The following is a 16,169-nucleotide window of genomic DNA, read 5'->3' on the forward strand; positions in this document are numbered from 1 at the left end:
TATTATCCTTCCCTATGGAGTGGGCAGGAGGGAAGGGAGGAGGAAGAAGGAAGGAAGGAATATGGATAATGGAGAGAACACGTGCAAAACAGTCAGTGATTTTCTCTGGATGGTGATCATGACAGATCCTTTTTACTTTCCTCATTTTCTTTATATTTTCTAAAATTTTCTACAAAGAGCACACACTATTTTTATAATAGAAAAATATAAAATAATCTTAAATATTTGTTGTTAAAATAAAAAACACAAGCAAACAAAAATGGGTAATTTTAAGAAACCATTCTGTGTCCTAAGTATCTTTTCCAGGAGGAATAGGCAGAGGGTTAGACAGCAGATCGGAATGCTATAAATAATTTCTCTCCACACCCTTGTTTAGCCACCAAACTTCATCAGAAGACAACTGCCCCTAACAGGCCGCCAGGAAGGTGGAACATGGCTATCCCACTTTGGGGAAAGAGGCTCAACTGCTCTTCTCAGAAAGTGGTGAGAAAATTACTTGGCACAGGCAGGAAGCAGGTCTAATGCTGGCCCCTGTGTTAAAAGACAGAAATAATTAATGGGTATCACCCAATCTCCCCTTACCAAAAAAACAGGGTCCTAGTTTAGTTTAGAATAATGTAGTAAGTGCAGTGACCACATTTTCCTACAACAAAAGTTAAGACTTATAGTATGACTAGTGTCCTTCTAGATCAGGGTCAGCAAACCAAGTCTAGCCCTGTTGCCTGTTTTTTAAACCATTATTTACTGAAACACAAACCTGCTTATTCATTTATGTATTGTATTCACTTATGAGATGTATTGTCTACATCTTTCATTTACATACATATGTATTGTCTATGGCTGTTCTGGGTTTTCTTGTTTGTTTAGCTGTAACAGAATTAAATAGTTTCAAGAGACACCTAAAAAATCCACACAGCCTAAAATATTTACTATCTGGCCCTTTATAGAAAGTTTGTTGATCTCTATTCTAGGACAGGAGAAAAAAATATAACCAGAACTGTCCCGGGAATTCTGGAAAGAGCAATAGAGTTCTATCAGAACAGCCCAACAAGGCTGAGATCCCCAATTACAGCTCTGCTCCTGACCCCCAGATATAGGCTCACCTCATCAGAAGAAGCTGCCCACCTCCAGAAGCCCCCAGCCTGGAGCCTGACAAGGTGACTACCTTTTACTGGATACCCCATTCAGGGCAGCCCCTAAATGCTGTTCATGAAAGGGTCAGGTCTGGGTGATGTAGGGGCTGTCAGATGGCAACTTCCTTTACATCTCTACTCCTTCCTGCTGCCGTTTCAGGAGGCTCACAGCCAAACCCTTGCCTCACCCTAAACTGACAAATGCCACCGTCAGTCCATAGGTTGAGTTTGAGTAAATATAAATCCATCCACCATCTAACCAGTCCTTCATTCATGCACTTCCACTGCGTCCCTAACAAGAGTCCCCCTGCCAGGCAAGCACCAAGTGTATGCAGGGGAACTGAGGTTTGGTTCAGAGGGAGAGGCACAGGCAGACAGGGATGTACACTGCTGCCTCCACCCTAAGTCCCACACAGGGCCCCCCTACTTCAAGGCATGAAGAACTCCTGGTGAGCCACACAAGCTGGCCTGGCTGCCCTGGTCAACTCACAGACCCCACATGGGTCTGAAACTGTATCCCTTATATGACCCAGTGGAGTCCTGCCTTATAAGGAAAGAAGTTAGTTTCTAGGCCTCAAGTTGTCTTCTAGGCTAACAACTCTTGATATTCCCTTGAAAGATGCTTCACAACTATTGGGATTTTTCTTGGAACTGTTTAAAAATTATATACTCTTATGCTAACATACATAAGAGCTTCTTGGATGGCAGGTACTCTGAAACTCTCCCCTCAATGAATTTAACCAGTTCCCCAAATGTTTTTATTTTGTGAGAAATAGACCAGCACAGCAATGATAATAACTATAGCTGCTATTATTTATTGAGTGCATTATATGCCAGGCTCTAAGTGTTCTACCTGTATTATCACAATTATTTTTATAAAGTAGGTATTATTATTCTATTTTACAGATGAGGGAACTAAGGGTCAGATAGGTTAATTAACTCAAAGCCATACAGTTTATAAGAGGGAGAGCTAGGACTTGAATCCATTATGGTTTAGGAACCAGGCAACTATTTAATAGATAAGAGGAAACAAGCAAAAGATTGTGTCTTGATATCCTAGACTGCAAGTCTCCATTCTCCACCCCTTGAGAGGTTAAGATAGTCTTAGGATTCCCTGGTGTGTTGCCCTGAGATGGGCAAAAGGCTGGGGTTGGGGGGAGAAAGATATAAAAGCAGCAGCAGGAAAAGTTCCAGCCTCTGATGAAGATCCAGAGAAGAACCCAATGCTGTGAATGAACCTGCACAGGTCCAGGGCTCCAAAGCGCAGGCGGGCGGCATGGAGTGGCCTTTCCTCCTCTGGTGAGAAAATGTAACTGATTACGAACAGGGTTTTTAAAGCCAATCTGCCAAGCATGGGATCCTAACAGCAATTTCACTGTCTGATTAAAAACCTACCAAAGTTTTCTGTTCAAAACATGGAAAAATATTTGGTTCAAGAAGTGATATTGATGAAGCAGTCAAGATGCTCTGGAGTTAGGACCCTGGGTCCAAATCCTGACTCTACAAAAAACTGAAAGCAGAGACTCAAATAGATATTTGTACTACATGTATGTCATAGCAGCATTATTCACAATAGACAAAAGATGAAAGCAACCCAGTGCTTAATGGGTAACCAGAATATGAATGGATAAATAAAATGTAGTGTAAACATAAAAAAAAAACAAAAAAAAAAAACACCCTGCCTGGCTGGTGTGGCTCAGTGGTTGAACGTCGACCCATGCACTAAGAGGTCACTGGTTCAATTCCCAGTCAGGGCACATGCCCAGGTTGTGGGCCCAATCCCCAGTGCAGGGCATGCAGGAGGCGGCCAATCGATGTTCTCTCTCATAGATATTTCTCTCTCTCTCTCTCTATTTCCTCTCTCTCTAAAATCAATAAAATAAAAAATCCTGACTCTGATGCTGACCTAAGTCAAGTCATTTAAGCTTATCTTTGTGCCTCAGTTTCTTCATCTGTTCTCAAGAGTAGTGGATTTGATAATACATAAATAGCACTTAGGGAACTAATTGCCTGACACATAGTAGATGCTCAAAACCATTAACTGACATGATTATTATTATTATTATTATTTTTGCCCAGGGAGACCCAGTTCAGACTTCTGACCTACTGAACTGTAAAATAATAAACGTGTGGTGTTTTAAGCCACTAGGCTTATGGTAACTTGGTATAGCAGCAACTGGAAACTAATACAGTGGCTATTTTTTAAAAGGCAAGTCACTGGGTTGGGAAGAGGGACTATATTCTGGAATAATTTCCAGATCATTTTTCTAAAATAACTTAGTTTGGTCACCACCCCCACCCCCAAACAGTACTGAATGCCAACCAAGTGCCAGACGCTGTGTTAGGAGCTAGAATACCCATGGTCAGCTCAAAACACATTCTTATTCTTGATGACAGAGTCCTGCTGGCTTTCAGTATAAATACGTCCCTTCTTCTACAAGCCTCTTTTCCAAGCTCAGTTCAACATTCAAACTATTACTGGCATTTCTTACATGCCAGGCACTGGGCACTGGCTGTACCACAATGTCCAAGTAAGAGCCCCCACCCTGAAAACACCATCTCATCAGTTTTTACATTCTTAAATTTTCAAAACATGCTCACTTCAGATTTAATAGTTGAAATAGTATTAGTAACAAGAACAGCTACCATGTATTAGTTCCCTGTGTGTGCCTATCACTTTATATTACTCCTAACCCTACAGCAACCCTGTGAGGTATTACTGTCCCCATTTGCTGATGAGATAAAACTCAGGTGAATAAATTTCTTCTAAGTAAATCCCAATGCTGTCAGGTGCTGGCCTATCCCTGCCAGTCTGATTATCAGGCTCAAGTCCTTTCCTCTTACTGCCTAGGCAGCTAAGAGATAAGAAACCTGCCCCCAGGTTAATAAGATTTTTTTTTTTTTTAAATCAACAGTCACTCTCCCTGAGACACAGCAAGGACCATGCCCTGAAAACAGTATCCACCTGGTTGCAGAAAATTATGAGTCATAAAAATCCTGAAGCTGGCTGGGCTTTCAAAGGCCATCTGGCCAAACTCCCCCTTCTGGAAAGCTCCTTAGCTACCACGGCTCCTAGAGAGAACGAAACTCTCTTACCCAGCTCTATATTCCCCATGGTGTCTGGCACCGTGTCTCATCCACACCAGGAGTGTAATATCCATATGCATCCAGGGTGCTCCCTAGCTTATTAAGCTCTCTCTAAAACCCAGAACCAAAGACACAAGTAGGGGTGCCGAGTATCAAAGCAATGTTCTTTCTGTCTACAACCACCTTAAGACGTCCCACCCCTCCATGCACAGCCATAGACAGCAGCAGTAACAACCCTGTTTTTATGAGGTGGAGGCAGAAGAGAAAGAATGGAGGAAGAGTGACTTTCATGGGAGCAGGGCCAGGTCAGTTGCAAGCCTGCTAGCAGTGCATACCCAGGCACGAGGAATTGTGGGGGCACCCACACAGGATGAGGCACCTCTCCTGCTTCACTCATTGCTTATAAGAGGACTGAGAGGGAAGAGGGGGCAAAAAGATAACAGGCCTGGCCCACTAAGTGAACACCACGAGGGTTTGAACAGGATACACAACAGACCTGACCCCTGGTAAAATGGTGCCCAGCCCTTTGCTTTACCAAATGTTGGCTGTAAACACGGTAGAGAGCAAGAGTCACATACTTTGTTTTCATTCTCAGAAAGATATAAGATATTTGCTCCAGCACCTGTCAAACAGTAACCACCTGTGGTCACAGGGCAATCTATTCTTACCTTCACCCTCCTGTGAGCCAGGATCAGCGCCAAAGAGAAAATGTTCCAGGCAGAGAATAAACACCAGGTTTGACCACAGGCTCCGGACCTCTCATCCAGACCACTAGATGACAGGAACACTGCCACCAGGCCTTCTAGCTCCCGGACAACATGAGTAGTGTGATGAGGGCTGATGGACGGAAGCAAGGCCTGAGTTCTGAGCCCTCGCTGGGCAACAGCCACATGTGCCCTCAGGCATACCAATTCTCCTTTTTGGGCCTGCATTTTCCCAAGTGTGAAATGAGGCAACTGACCTAGATGATCACTAGTTCCCAAAGATTAGGACATCGTCATTTATCCCATAAGTGCAGACAGTTGACAAAGAGCAAATAGCACAGGGCTGTTCTGAAAACTGAGATTTAATAGGACAGACAGGGGGGACTAGAAAAAATAATGCTCAAAAGAATTCAAGTACTGACATTCTATAAAAATAGCAAGTAGAGAGTGTAGACCCTACTTCTCATAGGTGGAGAGGTGGAAATCATACAGCATCTCTCTCAGGAAACACACCTCTGGAGTAAGCCAGTGGGATGATGCAGAGGTAGTGAGCAAGAAAGGGGCTGACCCCTTCTCATACAACCAGGAAATATGTTCCTCCTTCTCTTCCACACACACACTCACACACCTACCAAAAACAATCAGCTCCTCAGAGGCTGGCAGAAGCAGGGCCTCCGTAAGGCACCGAAGGCAAGATACCAACCCGACTTTCTCTTCAAGCACTACCTCAGCCCACCCTGCCCCACTCATATCAGTCAGAGGGCCTCACTCACCCTCGAGGCTGACCTCTTTGTTTCCCTCCAAATCAGAGGCAGTTAGATATAAGCCCCCTCAAATTCTTAGCTCACACCTCAGACCACCCTAAGCCTCTCCTCCCTTATCCTATCTCCTCTCCACAATCACCGAACCCTCTTCCCTGCTCCACTAGGACCTTGCCCCTCACCTGTCTTTTCTTTTGCCCTCAATCTCTCCTTCTACAACATCTTCCCCATCAAGCCCACAAAACTTCTTTTAGTTCTCCCACACCAAATATGCTTCTTCTTCAGCCTCATCCTGGCTAACGTCTCCCAAGAATAGAGTGTACTTCCCATCTTTCCTTCTCCCCCAGCACACATGGTCTGGCCCCACCCCAAGCCCTCCTCTCTGTGACACTCACAACAGCCACCTGATGGCTCAAGACACCTGAGGCCACCCAACACTACCCTCTTCAGCATTTCCTGCTGGCCCCACACATTCCTCGAAAACCCACTCCTTGGTTCCCATGATTCACTCTCACACTGTCTGGGATTCCTTCACCAGCTCTTCTTCTGCCTACTGCACAGCAGTCCCCAGGCCTGGTCCTGAGCCCCATCCTCCCTGCTTATCTACACTGCCCCCTGGACTGCTTCAGCCTCTCCATGGGCTTACAGCTTCCCCTAGTCTGTGCATCCCTATTCTCAGGCCAGGCAGGACATCTCAACCACTGAACCCACTGATTCTGGAACAAATCCAGTTTATGCACATAACACATGACCAATCTAAGGCCCACAGGCAACCGTGAAGGGGCCCAGGAGAATGTGGGGGTGGGGCAGGGGGAGTGAGGGAAAGTTCTATATCTTGACTGCACAACTTCACTCTAGAAAGGGTGAATTTACTGTACGCAATTATATCTTAGTAAAAAAATATATAGAAAAAAGTCACACAGCCACCTCAACCCCTACATGTCTAAAACTGATATCACCATTTTCCTCCAGACCAGTTCCTCCTCCTCCTCCTCCTCCTTCACCTGTTTTTGGTAGTAACACCACCCACCCCACACACCAAAAAATCTCCTCCCCCCAGCTAGAAATCTCAGTTGGGTGGCCAACCAGTCACAGTCTAGACATTCTATCTGCACAGATTTGTATTCTCTTGAATTTGTGCCTTGCATTCCACCTCCTACCACCTACCACCTGGGACTCAGGCCACCCTCACTTCTCAATAGTGCCTCACTGGGCTCCCTCCCTGTCCACTTTGACCTGCCTTCAACCCTCTGCACACCTGATGGCCCCAGTGCCCTCCTTACAGCAATGCCTGCCAGGTCTCTGCTCTTGCTTGGGCCTTAGCTCTAGAGCTTTTCTCTCCCAAAGAAACCTCACTCTTCCTTCAGGCTCCCACTCCCAGGCCTCCCAGAACAGGAAGCTGCTTTCCCAGCCCTTTCCCATCAAAATAAGCACTCACTCCACCTGGGTTCCCACAGCTGAGAACCTAAAGGATCCTGTGTAGTCCGCCCTATAACCACGCTGTCTCCCAGACAGACAGTGCACATACCAGGGCAGGGAGCTGCCTCCCTTTCTCTCCCAGGGCCCTCCAGGGCCAGGGAGTTGTGGGTGCTCAGCAAACACTTTCTGTCCTGAACTGAATTCACAGCTGAAAATTACCAGTAGTGCAATGCCAGCCTTCCTGACCCCCAACCCCACAGCTGAGATAAAATGTCACAGAAGCACTGCTGGCAGCAATGCTGCTCAGACTGACCTAAAGTCCTAAGGGCAGATCAGACAGGCTGCTTCATTCCAATGGGCTCCCTAGCCCAGTCCTCCACTGCTCCCTTCACACTCCCTACCCTCCAGCCAGATTGCACTCACCTCAACCCCAGGCACTCACCTACCCCAATGCTGCCTGAATCAATGCTACTCAGAGTGGTCCTTGGACTGATATTGTCATCCTCGATGACGAATAAGCACTTAGAAACTTTTATAGCAATTTAGCATTGCCATGAAGTTCTTCCTGTGTCTTGTAAAAGCATTGGTCTGCAACAAATTGGGAAAAAAATAAAACCTGCTCCTTCATCACTGAGAATCTGGGGAGCACTGGCCCCTCACCCCCATCCCCCAGACTCCTGCCTCTTCCTGCTGAAATCCTGCTCACCCTCAGGGGTCCAGTTACCATGCTTCCCCTCCAAGAAGCCTTCACAGTTTCCACCAGCTAGAATTAGTCTGACCCAGAGTCCCTTGTCCAAACCACACTAAGGGCAGTTGTATAGTGTATCTACATACCCCTTACTACAACTACCTGAGGTCACAAGTCTTACTCACTTTTATATTTCCATTGCCATGTTTAGACAGATAATCGATATTTGTTCAATGAGGAGTAAATAACCAGATCCACATACAATTTCAGAGTGGGCTTTCCTTCATGGGCAGGATGTGGAGAAGCACTGATCCTTAGGGCACATAGGGATTTTTCAGGTTTGGACCAGATGCTGCTCCTTCCCACCCCTCGCCCCAGCCCAGATGGGAATAGGAAGATATTATTAAAAAAAAAAAAAAAAAAAAAAAGCAAGTCGATGGCTCCTGAGACAAGAACTCAGTCACTATTCAACTACAACAGATTATACAATACCCTGAAATGGCAATTTGAGTGAAAACACCACATGCACACACTAAAAATAAATCATACCCAAGTATGAAGAATAAAGAGAGATTTTTCATGGTAATTTCCAACTTTCAACATTCTGTAGGACCCTGACCTCAAAACTAAGGGTCAAGGGTTCAGGAGCCTGTACTCACACAACAAATGATATGCTCGTGGACAGACCAATGGCTACCCACTTGGGTTTGCAAAATGTGGAGAAATGCCCCCTCTCTGATCCCACCTAGATACACCTCACTTAGCACCAGCAGACCCTCCATAGATGCTACTCCCAACTCCTACTGGCTCTCCCTTCCACTAGCTCTCCCAAGTTTCCTGGCTGCTGTTTAGCAGGAGTGCTGGAACTATTTCCAGACGCTACTGTCAGATCAAGACAACTCTCTATCTAAATATTACTGTCTAATTTTGCACACAGCTCTTGTTTCAACTGACAAAGATAATGACTCAATGTCCATGGCTCTTGACGGAAAATTATCCTGCTAAGTTTGGAGCTTCCCAATAATAGACTTCTCTAAACTTCTTTTTGAGAAAGTAGAAGTCACCTCCCTGTCCAAATTCTTTTCTACAAGCAACAAAGGGCACCCAAACCCACCCACCCCCAAACTAGCGAAGGAATGATAGGGGAAAATCCTGATACATCCCCACAGGATCGATTAACAATAAGACAGGGAAATCCATATCAGAGACTTGAGATGTTTTTCCTTGTTTTGTATAGTAATCACTGTTTTTCGGTTTTTCTGCATCCCATCCATTTAGGACTCAGAAGTTTAGGGCATAAATTCTGGGTTATAACTGAAGGCAAAATCTAGACTCAGAATTAAAGCATCTTTCTCCACGTGGAAAGAAATGGCTCACTGTCTCTGACACTGATGCTTCAATCAACTATAAAAGAACTACACAAATTGTATGTGTCCATGCTACACCAATGCACTCTGGAGTAGCCTAGCCCATGGAGGGGCACATGATACATGTAAATACACCCACACGTATATTTGAAACGCAGCCGGACCCTTCCTCCCTGCAGAGGCAGGTCTGACCCCCTGCCATATCACAAGACACAAGGGATGTCTCCCCAAAAAGTGAGGATGAGTAAAGAATCACCTTGGAAAAGCCACCTGTGGATAACTGACTTAGTTTTCTGCCAGCATTAAGACAGCTTAAACTTATTTGCTCAATTTAAAAACCGCCCCAGAGATATTTCATATACACATCCCCAAAGTCTTGCAAAATCCCGAAAAATAGAAACCACCAGTCTTCCACTTTTTTTTTGCACTCGACCCAGGCAGTCACTGCCATGCATGCAGCAGGCACAGTAAAAAACCATGGGTTTCTACCTTCCATCTCTCACCTATCCCCCCAGGTGCAAAGATGGGGTCTCCTTTAAAGCCCAACCTACATGGTTTAGGGCAGGGGGCACAACCCTGTTCCTAAACCTCTCAATGATTCATGGGCAGGTCCCAGGAGGCATGTGGAATTCCTGAGAACACTCTTTTAGAATCTTACCACCAAGGGCAATTCTGTCCTCTAGGAGATATTTTTGGTTGTCACAACGAGAGAGAGAGAGAGAGAGAGAGAGAGAGAGAGAGAGAGAGATACATCCTACAATGCACAGGTCAGCCTCCCCATAACAAAGAATTGTCAGGTTCAAAATGTCAATAATCTGGAGGATGAGAAACCCTGTCTTAGGTGACACACAGGTGTCTTAGGTGACACACAGGGAAGTGTTCATAGCACCTGGTTCATTTTTCCTGAGTTGCCTGAGGTCATGCTAAAAATTATAACAACCGTGCATCGTCTGCATTATTTGCAAGGCTGAACAAAATGCCCAAAGCCATCGCCAGTCTTCAAGATGCTGCTCCCCTGAACCACCCGTGCCGCCCCTCCCCCGTTTGTCTCTTCTCGGAAGGGCCCTCCTACCGGGATGACCCACCCATCCACAGCACAACTGGCAGGCTGGCATTCATGCATACTCAGATCCTTTGGCACAAGGTAAGCCTGGCATGCCCAGCTCTTCGGTCTTGTCACGCACACCCACGGCCCAAGTGAGCAGTTAGGGTGGACGGGTTTCCCCACGGGCTGCACACAAGTCTCTCGCCTTCAGGAGGCTGACATCTCTCACCCAAACGAACGGTCCCAGCACCCAGTCCTGCCCATCCCCCAAGGTACACGGGAGAACTAGCCCGAGTTTGGCAGAGGGGGTGGGACGGCAGGGAACGGCACGAGTTTCGGCGATTAAGTCCAAACCACTCACGAGACCCCCGATGTTTCGAGAAGCAGGAGGGAGAGCCAAAGAAAAGCGAGCGGAGGAAAGGACCAAAAGGGTCCCCTTTCCCAAAGTCACCCCAAACCCCGCACCTGGGAACCCCAACAGCTGGCTCAGGTCAAGAGAGTCAAAGTTCTCACACAAATCTGACGCCGGAGCCAGTGAGAGCGGCTGAAGCGGTGCACAGGGGTCTGGGGGTGAAGAGAAATACAACCACGAGAAAGGAGGCGGGAAACTGTCCTGGCGACTAAGCCGCGGCGTCAGACAGCTGGTCACGGACACTGCTCGGCGCGTTCCAGGAACCAAAGGCTCCGGCCGCCGCTCCCGTCCCCTCCCTGCGGCAGGCCCGGCGGGCTGAGGTGGGCACGGGGGTAGGCGACACCTGCAGGGCCCCCACCCTGCATCCTGACGCGCGAGCCACGGCTCGCGGCCAGTGAAAGCCACAAAAGGGAAAGCCGCGTTGTCACTTGAGGAGGATGCAAGAAGGGCCCACGCGGGCCACAGCACAGCTCTGCCCGCAGGCAGACGGCGCCCGGACACGCGGCGGACGGCAGCCTTACCCTAGGAAAGGAAGCTGGGCCGCGGTCACCTTCGCGCCGCCTCCACACGGTGGCCGTACCGCAGGCGCCTCACGCGCACTCGGGATCTGTTTACCAACTCGCCCGCGCCTGGAAACCCAGCACCGGCAGCCCCGGGCAGCCCCGCCCCGCGGGCTGTTCCCATTGGCTGCGCCCCCGTCGCCGGTCGCACGCCGCGCGGAGCGAAGAGCGTGCTCGATCCGTGCGCTCAGCCCGTGACCAATCGGGATCGAGGGCGGAGCGAGAGCAGCCAATGGGAGGCCTTCCAGCGCGCAGGGCTACCCCCCCTTCTTATTTTCTCCTTTGCCCTTTACCCTAGTTATGAAAACCAGGATTAAGGCCTGACCGCGGGCTTGGTGGGCCAACGCGCCTGTGACCGAAGGATCGGCCCTTCCTCGTGGCGAAGCCACGGACAAGGCTGCGGTGGCAAGCCTTTTGCCATCACCTCCTTGCGGGTGCTCGTCCGGTCTCGGAGCGGGCCTGGGAGGGAGGCGGTGGAAGAGGGAGACGGGACTGCGGCGGGCACGACTTGAGGAGCAGGCGAGGCCTGCACTGTGCCCGTCTTGAAGTGTCACCAGGCCCCTCCAGTTCTCTGCCGGGCGCGTGCTGGAGGAGAAAGCGCTTCGGCGTCCCGGCCACGCCTACTTGCCTTTACTCCTCAGGCTGTTAGCTTTTTGCGGGCGCCATCTCTAACCCGGGAAGGCTGCGGGCCCACGCCCCCGGCTCAGGGCTCCCAGGAGGTGGCCCACAAAGCCGGCAGCACCCCGCTGGGCTCGGAGAACCCGCGTCGTTTGCCCTTGCCTGCTAAGGCTCCTCGCAGAGGGCGGGGGCGGGGGACAGGCCGGCACGTGGAAGGAGCGGAACTACGCGCGGCCCATTCGGTTCCGGGCGAGCTCTGTGTGGGCGGCCCCAGCAGTGAGAAGCTCATTGACGATGCCGAACCACCCTGGAGGAACTGCACCCGCTCCGCCAACAGATCGGGCCCCAAACCACCCTCTCTAACCAGAGAATTCAGATCTGAGCCCAAGTCTGACGACTTCCCCTGTGATTCCCAAAGGCTGGTCTGCAGCCCTGACCTAGGTGGTTAGTGGAGCTTGTGGGAAAAAGGAAAATAACAAGTTAGTGAGTTTTTCATAAATCTATTTAAGCCAAAGGATTGCCCTTGTTTCTGATAACTCTATTTTGGAATCAATGTTTAACTTTTTGGAAACTGAATATTATTAGAAAAATTAAAAGCCATTTTATGTTGATACCTGAAATGGGGGGAGGCAGGAGTTTATTATACAGGCACACCCCCCAGATGTGGTTTGCTTTCAGACCATTGCAATAAAGCAAATGTCAAAATAAAGCGAATTATGTGAATTTTCTTTAGTGCAGATAAAAGGTATGCTTGCACTATATTGTAGTCTATGTGTGTATGTCTAAAAATACAATGTACATGCCTTAATTAAAGAATACTTTATTGTTAAAAAGGCTAACCATCATCTGAACCTTGAGCAAGTCATAATCATCGCTGGTGGATGACATTGCCTCCATGTTGATGGCTGCTAACTGATCAGGATGGTTGGTGATTGCTGAAGGTTGGGGTGGCTGTGGTAGTTTCTTAAAATAAGACAATGGCCCTGGCCAGTTTGGCTCAGCGGTTGAGGGTCAGCCTGCAGACCAGAAAGTCCCAGGTTCAGTTCCTGCTAGGAACACGTACCACAAAAAAAAAAAAAAAAAGACAATGAAGTTCGCTGCATTGACGGACTCTTCTTTCACAAAGGATTTCTCTGTAGCATGTGATGCTGTTTGATAGCATTTTACTCTCAGTAAAACATTTTTTCAGAATTAGAGTCAGTCCTCTCAAACCCTGCCACTGTTTTATCAACTAAGTGTATATAATATTCTAAATCCTTTGTTGTCATTTCAAGAACCTTCATAGCATCTTCACCAAGAGTAGATTTTATCTCAAGAAACTACTTTCTTTGCTCATCTGAAAGAGGCAACTCCTCATCCATTAAAGGTTTGTCATGAGATTGCAGCAATTCAGTCACATCTTCAGGCTCCACTTCTAATTCTCTTTCTATTTCCACTACATCTGCAATTACTTCCACCACTGAAGTCTTGAGTCCCTCAGAGTCGTCAATGTGGGTTGGAATCAACTTCTTCCAAAGTCCTGTTAACATTGATATTTTGACCTCTTCCCATGAATCATGAATGTTCTAATGGCATCTAGAATGGTGAATCCTTTCCAGAAGGTTTTCAATTTGCTTGACACAAGGTTGCCCCAAACCTTCAATTTTTTTAAAACATAGTTGCCTTGGCCCATTTGGCTCAGTAGTTAGAGCATTGGCCCACATACCAAAGAGTCTCGGTTTGATTCCTGGTCAGGGGCACATACCTGGGTTGCAGTTTGATATCCAGCCCCAATCAGGGTCATGCGGGAAGCAACTAATCGATGTGTCTCTCTCACATCCATGTTTCTCTCCCTCCCTCCCTCCTTTCCACTCTAACTGAAAAATCAATGGAAAAATATACTTGGGTGAAGATTAACAAAAACAAACACCACCCCCACCACCCCCCCAGTTATCCGCAAAGCACCATAAAGTAAAGCACAATAACAATAAGCCCTGGCTGAGTGGGTCAGTTGGTTGGAGCGTTGTCCCTTGCACTAAAAGTTTGCTATCAGGACACATTTCAATCCCCAGTTGGGGCACGTGTGGAAAGCAACTGATAGATGTTTCTCTCTCACATCAATGTTTCTCTGTCTTCCTGCCCCTCCCTTCCTCTATCTAAAAATCAATTTTAAAAAATATACTCAGGAAAAGATAAAGAAAAAATTAAAACACAGTGAACCAAGTGTACCTGTACTGCTTTAAGTACCTGAGTTTCCCATGACACCTTCACAAAGCACTGTGTGGGAAATTCTGAATTAGGTAATCACTGGAGTCTCCCTTCCCCTAAAACTTTTTCCTATTTTTAGAAACGTTTGAACATTTTAATTAATTGATTTTAATCTTTCTTTAGGTACTACATTCTTAAGATTTTTAAATAAAACTATTTTTAAAAGGTTCGCAGTGAAGTCTTCCCCTACTTCATCTCTCCTACCTACTTCCCAATGCCAATGCCCCCACATCCTCCCACACAAATGCAAACACTGTTACTAAGTTTATCTCTTTTCAAAGTTGCTTTATACATATACATTTGTAAGCAAATACAAACACACACTCATATTCTATAGAAACGGTAATTCTGTATACTTTGTTCTGCTTGTTCATTTAATGACATAGCTTGGAGCTCCTTTCCAAATCTGCACATAGAGAGTCCTCATTCTTTTTTTCAGTATTACATCATGTGAGCAAACCATAATTTGTTCTACCAGTCTTCTACTAATGGTCATGAGGACTGTTTCAGTTCTTTTGCTATTTCAAACAGTGCCACCATGAAAAATCCTGTTTGTTTTTATAATGTGATTAATTTGGATCCAGGCAAGGCTGGATTTGTGCCCAGAGAGAACAGTGCAGTGCAGAGCCCGCGATTGTCCTCATGGTGCTCAGAGGCCTGATGCATGACTCACTGGCTCCAAGATTCATAACACACCACCCAAACACCCAATCGGGAAAACAGATCATTTCTAGAGCACCAGGGAGGCAGCATCGCAGGCCACAATTTGAGGAGATTGCCAGACCTGAGAAAATCCAACCCAGTTCTGCTAAAAGAATGACTTCAAGGAATTCCAAGCCTGTTCAACTAAGGCCAAACTAATTACTATAATTAGCTGACTGCACAATTAGAAGTGATTAAGCATAACACAAGAGGCTGAACTCCCCACCAATGGAAACATCCTTGCTCAGCCCATTAACAATTTCCACTTCTTTGCTCTCCATTTTCCTTAGCCTATGCTTATAGCATATCTGCCTTCTCAATAGGGTATTATTTTTCATTTTCACACTATTTTATTTCCAACACACTATAGCATATCGAAATTAGCCAAGTATGCCAAGTCATTAGCTTAATTTTCTATTTTTCAATTGAGATATAATTTAAATGCAGTTAAATGCATAGATCTTAAGTCTATAGTTCAGTTCATAAGTTTTTACAAATGAAAATAGATCATGTAACCAACACCCTAATTAAAATATAGAACAATTTTTTTCCTCCAAAAAGTTCCTTCATGCTCCTCTTTCCAATCACCACCCCACCTGTGCCAAGCAACTGTTCTGATTCTAGGTTGATTTTGTTAAGGAGAAATAACTGATTACATGACATGAATTGGGAAGTAGCACTTTCTAAGTTGAAAATCAGTATAAAATTCATTCTCTTGTCCTTAAATTTTCAAGTGTGTGTGGAAAGTCATCCCAGTTACTGAATTCGTGTTTTACTTTGTTCTCCCTTAAACAGTCACCATATACTTTAAAAAAAAATTTTTTATTCACTTAATTATGAGTAGTTTCCAAGTTTGGGCCCCAAGTCTGTAAACAAGAGAAGCAATAAACACTCTGGAAGCTAGAAACCCTGATTTGAGAGTATGTGTATGTCAATCTCTTGCACCATTTCCTTCTGAGATATCTAGAAACAGGGTTAAAGGGGATGAGGCTGTGAAGGGGAGTTTAGAAAATAAAGGAGTTATATGCCCCAAAGAGAAAAAGCCCTCTGCAGGCAGGAACTGTGATCAAGGCAGGTAGGAGAGCTGCAAGGAAAAAAAGTTTACTTATAGGTAAGGATGGACCAAGGGCACACACAAGACTCCATTTGGCCAGTAACCAAGGAAGTTAAAAGTCAATGTGAACTTTCTTTTTTTTTTTTTAAATCTTTACCCGAGAATATTTTTCCATTGATTTTCAGATAGAGTGGGAGGGAGAGAGAGAGAAACATGAATGTGAGAGAGACACATCAATTGGTTGCCTCCCACAGGACCCCAACCAGTGCCAGGGATCAAACCACAACCGAGGTACGTGCCCTTGACCGGATCAAACCTGCAAGTCTTTGATCCATGAGCCAATGCTCTAACTGCTGAGCCAAACCGGCTAGG

General features: G+C 46.4%; 1 protein-coding gene across 2 annotated transcripts in view; it reads right to left on the minus strand.

Moving 5' to 3' along the window:
- Nucleotides 1-11,246, minus strand: part of COQ8A (coenzyme Q8A) — a 38,349-nt gene extending 27,103 nt beyond the window's left edge. For both annotated transcript variants that reach the window (XM_036277617.1, XM_036277616.1), the window contains exon 1: nt 11,138-11,246. The gene's annotated coding sequence lies outside the window, so the exon portion shown is untranslated. The remainder of the gene's footprint in view (nt 1-11,137) is intronic.
- Nucleotides 11,247-16,169: the final 4,923 nt, after the last annotated feature.

This window comes from Molossus molossus, unplaced genomic scaffold (genome assembly GCF_014108415.1).
Source record: "Molossus molossus isolate mMolMol1 unplaced genomic scaffold, mMolMol1.p scaffold_m16_p_23, whole genome shotgun sequence".
NCBI lineage: Eukaryota > Metazoa > Chordata > Mammalia > Chiroptera > Molossidae > Molossus > Molossus molossus.